Source organism: Centruroides sculpturatus, unplaced genomic scaffold (assembly GCF_000671375.1).
Source record: "Centruroides sculpturatus isolate CEXI.00-Female unplaced genomic scaffold, Cexi_2.0 scaffold974, whole genome shotgun sequence".
Taxonomy (NCBI): Eukaryota; Metazoa; Arthropoda; class Arachnida; order Scorpiones; family Buthidae; genus Centruroides; species Centruroides sculpturatus.
Window position 1 is genome coordinate 183,425 of NW_019385499.1, and position 6,000 is coordinate 189,424.

General features: G+C 30.8%; 1 long non-coding RNA gene across 1 annotated transcript; it reads right to left on the reverse strand.

Moving 5' to 3' along the window:
• Positions 1–4,181: 4,181 nt before the first annotated feature.
• LOC111639566 lies at positions 4,182–5,181 on the reverse strand. Its single transcript, XR_002759105.1, has 3 exons — positions 5,104–5,181; positions 4,946–5,008; positions 4,182–4,811 (listed from the first exon to the last, which is right to left on the reverse strand). It is a non-coding gene; the product is annotated as an uncharacterized LOC111639566 (long non-coding RNA).
• Between the last annotated feature and the right edge of the window lie 819 nt (positions 5,182–6,000).

Genomic DNA, 6,000 nt, shown 5'->3' on the forward strand with positions numbered 1-6,000 from the left:
ACGTCGCAAACATTTCATGCGTCAGTCTATCTCGTAATATTGGGTGCACCCAAAATTCTCTTTGCCTCTGCCGTCGTCTTTTATAGCGACAATAGAGGAGCCACACACAAGCAATCACTTCCACATCCATTTCCAAACCGAGCCAGTGCGCACGCTCCGCTAAACGCTCGTCGAACGCCGAGCTAACGCGCGTTTAAAAACGCTTAGTGTGTACACAGCCTTATTCATGCTTGCATTCTTTCAAACTTTTAACATTCACCATCCAAAATGATAAATATAACATAATGGATTTTAAAATTATATTACCATTAAGGAAGTTAATATTCCATTATATCAATCAATATATGCAATTAATATGTAAACAAATTAAGAAATTACCTCTGAGCGTTTAGTGATATATTATGGGATAGTGAATAATGAAAATACCAAGAACATCGAGGAGACCAAGAGATAACGTCAGTCTTTTTTTCACAGGTTAACAATCAATAGAAAAGCAACCAAATCTATTCATGGAATATTCTCTTTTGGATGCAATTCGTCCTTATCTGAACATTTTACGCGTCATTGGAGTATTTATACCCAAGCGCCAGGATTATTTATGGGTTAAAGCGCTTCTGTTTAATACATACTTTATAACAATACTTTGTATTTTCGTCTTTTATCCGGATCAATTATCAAAGATTTTATAAATTTGCACATTGATGAATTCTGTGGCATACCCGTTGTGTGGGATATCTACGGAACGCATTTACGCTTCCTATTATTCGAGGCACTTTTAATTTCTCCGTTATTTCTTTACCTGTTTAATACAAATGCATTTCACATAATAAAGGCGATCAAAATCCTGGACGAAAACTTAAAATACGCAAAGAAAATGTCCCAAAATTACTGCATTATCAAGACTTAGTTTTAATTTATTTCAGCTTGGTCCAAGTATTTGTGTGTTTGTTATTTGGCACTTTGTACGTGTATTACAGGAACTCTTACGGATATTCTAAATTATTCTGGCAAGAAAGTTTCTGTACCTTTCATTTTATATTTGGCGTTTTTACCAACGTCAGCGTCATTTGTTATAGCACGGGTTTTCTTTGGATTCTTACTTTCATCTGTATTCAATTGTTAGACACATTTATTATAGACATAAAGGAAAAAATACAAAGGAAAAAAGTTAATAGCAAGACATCGCTACTGGAACTGTCGTCGATCGTATATTTTATTAAAAGCGTCGATAAAATATTCGAAACTATTGAGGCTTTGTTGATAACAGTTTTCATTCCCATAATCAGCATTGCGATTATATATATGGTACTTTACGTATCGTTTACATACGAATATCTGTTGATATGCTTTGCAATCTTTTGGCTGTGGATTGTTATAGTAATATATTTTCTTTACTTGACAAGAATTCCTTCGAACGTAAGTTACTTTCATTTTACATAAAATTTGTGAATTGTCTGTCTTTTAAACTTATAAATTGTTTAACGAGAATTATATTATTAACACATTTCAGATGGAACGGTTTTTCACTTACATAATGGACATTTATTTCCTTGACGATGACAATAACAAAATCGTAAATATTCTTTCATAATTTAAAAATTAAATATTTTACTTCGATTTTCATTAAAATATGTCTGATTTTTATTACATTTTAAATCAAAACTCTCATAACGACAGTACAATGAAATGTGTTTTCTTTGTTTTCAGACAGAAGTATTAATGTCCATATCGAGAGCCGAAGTGGGGTTCAGAAGCAACAATTTCTTTTTCTTNTCAGTTTTAAATAATATTACTAATCCAGATAATTACATTGAAATACCATATGATCCATACTCTGAAGAACTACTAACTAATATTAAAAATATTACTGTTAAAGAAAAGTATAGAATAATGAGTCTTGACGTCAAAAACATGTACCCTTCTACTACAAAGCAGTTCATTATTAATACTTTACATAATCTGAATTGTGACCGTGGTATATTTATGGGCTCCTGTATTGGTCTCAAACTTGATGAACTTTGTATTGAGCCAGATAATGTTCTAAGTACTATAAGAGGTATAATTTTTTATAATACATACGTTGATGATTGTCTACCTGTATATGACTCCTATTTAACCGACACTAACGCAATACTCACCTGCGCTAACTCATCCACTCTGATTTAAAATTCGATATTGAGAGAGAATCTCACAACACTATTAATATTTTACATGTTAGTATTCATAGAAACAATACAGACATCTTTATAAATAAATATATTAAACCATGTAATGTGTTAATTAAACACAGTTATTTTATGTTTATTTTTTTCTAAAATTTCCTTATACAGTATACAAAAAGATATAGTATACGTAATTTATTCTAACCGCCTTGTTTAGTTCTCCATTATCGTCTTAGTATATTTTAAATCCGAATGATTATTTTTATTTTCACATTGTTAAAGGTATTTTTGTTTTAATATTTGCATTTTAGTATTTAAAGTTAATTTTAACTACAGTTTACCGTTGTTTTTAGATTTTATTGCTTGTATTATATCGTAATTCATCAAATCACACTGTAATATTGATGCTTGATTACTTTATTTGTATACATTCTCTGTACATACCTTTTATAAGATAATTTTGTAATTTTAATGATTAATGATTCCGTTGTACGTATTCAAATGTCAAATCAGGCCAGACTGATGAGGCTTAGGCCTTTGACAAACCAAAAGATAATAAAGAAACTTTTTAAACAATGAGTGAGTTGGTTTCTTGTATGATTTAATGTCGCTAGAGTTTGTACAATATATGCGTATAAACTCGTTTTATATAAAAAGCATAATAGGATCTTAATAGACATTGATGAATTAATTTTTTTGTTATTTCATAAAACTTAATAATATAACAACTATTTTAAAAAAATCTCATAACAAATGGCGCTGCACGATTTCACTTTTATGCTAGTGTGTCTTGGTGTTTTTCGCCGGGAAAGTTACTTAACTCGTTGCTAGACTTCTTTTAAAAAACAAACGATTTACAATAGAATGAAATGCTAGCTACAATGTATCTGGAAATTGTACGTACTAAGTACAAGAAATTTTTGTTAGACATCGCCTATATTCCCGTTAACAAACCGTTTATTTTAAACCAGACTACGGCTTATGTAAAGAGATTAAGTTGTAACATTTTGTTTTTTATAATTTCTGTAGACAATATTTTCAGACGTCTCTACGTAATTTATTTCGGCAGATTTATTCGAAGATAATACACTAAAATACGGTTTTTAATCATACAAGATATCGATTGTTTTATTAACACTTAATATTTTAACAACAATAACGCCTATACATACATTATTTTACTTATAATCTGTACATAAAAAACAATTCTCTCATATCTATTAAAGTATAATTTGATAACTGATATCCCAGTACTAAGTGCCTTTACTCGTTCTATTTGTACATCACTATTATCTATGTATTTTCTCTTATATATTACTCGTGATAAAACGTACAAACGCGGTAGACGAGATGCCGACTCTAATAAACAATTAAAAAGTAGAATTGTTGTTTCCTATTACAGAAAGTGAGTTTTAAAGTAATTGCAGTAGTATAAACTTTTATCTATTACACATCTTGTACTGTATATTAAAAAATCACAAAGATGACAGATCATCTACATTTTCCTTCCGAGCACAAAAGTGCGATAAGCACATCTGGTTCGGCTTTGACTTTGTTACAATGTTGGAATTTCTGTCACAGATCAACATATTTACATGCATCCTTAGCCGATGCCGAACGAATTTCTTTATTCTGTGAGCAACGAACAGAGGTTTTGCTGAGAACGGTGCAAAGTTTATGTACAGTTTGTTTTCTGCTAGTGAACATTTAAGAACAATGGCATTCGTTTGGTATTCCATTTCCCTACAAATGTGACTCCCACTTATGTGACAGCGATGCCATTCTCCTGTGTTTAATATTATTTAATTAATGATTATAAACGAATCGCTTTAAAATATATTAAACAGTTTTCTTAACTCTTCTTTCCAATATTTTATCGCAGTTGCAGACGAGAGGGCTGTCAATTTCTGCCAACTGTTTCCTGCTATAAGAAGATATAGTTATATCCCTTGTTTTTCAATTGTCTCGAATACTCATTTTCTATAACTGATGCATTGTTCTTCGTATGTGAAGTTAAAAGAAACTCTAAATGCGCGGAAAAATTGCGTTGTCGTAACTCATAAAAACATCCCAGTTTCTTCTTTCACAGTAAAATGCATCTTTGCATTTTGATGAATCCATAATAATTAACAAAGAACTTTCTTACAATCAACTTAACGTTTGAATTCCTTTGCAGTAGACGAAGCCGTTGAAAATCTACTCCAGCCTCAACTCTCTCCGCATACGGGCATTGAAAATGATGACGTAAAATCACTGTTGATTTCACAATATGAACATCACGTCTAATTTCAAAATCTGCAATATTGCTGCAGTTGACGTAGTGCATCGAACTGAATTTTTCAATTATTATCTGTCAATTGAATCAGTCAAATATCCGGTGGATACCTACTAATTTGTGGTGGATTTACTTCTTATTATCGAAAATGCAATTAATTGTGTGATGAATTCGACAGTGTACTGAAACAAAATACACTTTTATAGAAAATATTATATCAATATTTAAACAATAGTAGAAACAATATATACCGTATTATAAAATAGTATATGAGATATTAAACTTACACTTAAAACCGCTTGCTTGTCGAAGAAAAAGAAATTGTTGCTTCTGAATCCCACTTCGCCTCTCGATATGGACATTAATACTTCCGTCTGAAAACAAAGAAAACACATTTCATTGTACTGTCGTTATGAGAGTTTTGATTTAAAATGTAGTAAAAATCAGACATATTTTAGTGAAAATCGAAGTAAAATATTCAATTTATAAGTTAAGAAAGAATATTTACGATTCTGTTATTGTCATCGTCAAGGAAATAAATGTCCATTATGCAAGTGAAAAACCGTTCCATCTGAAATGTATTAATTATATAATTGTCGTTAAACTATTTATATGGTTTAGAAGAGATAAAATTAACAAATTTTCTGTAAAATGAAAGTAACTTACGTTCGAAGGAATTCTTGTCAAGTAAAGAAAATATATTACTGTAACAATCCACAGCCAAAAGATTGCAAAGCATATCAACAGATATTCTATTGTAAACGATACGTAAAGTACCACATATATACTTACAATGCTGATTATGGGAATGAAAATTGTTATCAACAAAGCCTGAATTGTTTTGAATATTTTATCGTTCTTTTTAATAAAATATACAATGGACGACAGTTCCAGTTGCGATGTCTTGCTATTAATTTCTTCGCTTTGTATTTTTTCCTTTATGTCTATAATAAATGTGTCTAATAATTGAATACAGATGTAACTAAGAATCCCAATGAATCCCGTGCCGTAACAAATGACGCTAACGTTGGTGAAAATGCCGAATAATAAATGAAAGGTACAGAAGCTTTCTTGCCAGAATAATTTAGAGTATCCGTAAACGTTCCTGTAATACACGTACAAAGTGCCAAATAACAAACACACAAATATTTGGACCAAGGTGAAATAAATTAAAACTAAGTCTTGATAGTGCAGTAATTTTGGAAAAATTTTCTTTGCGTATTTTACGTTTTCGTCCAGGATTTTCATTGCCTTAATTATTTGAAATGCATTTGTATTATACAGGTAAAGAAATAACGGAGAAATTAAAAGTGCACCGAATAATACGAAGCGTGAATGGGTACCGTAGATATCCCAAGCAACGGGAATGCCACAGAATTCGTCAATATGCAAATTTATAAAAATCTTTGATAATTGATCCGGATAAAAGACGAAAATAGAAATTATCGTTATAAAGTACGTATTAAATAGAAGCGCTTTAACCCATAAATAATCCTGGCGCTTGGGTATAAATACACCAATGACGCGTAAAACGTTTAGATACGGACGAATTGCGTCCAAAAT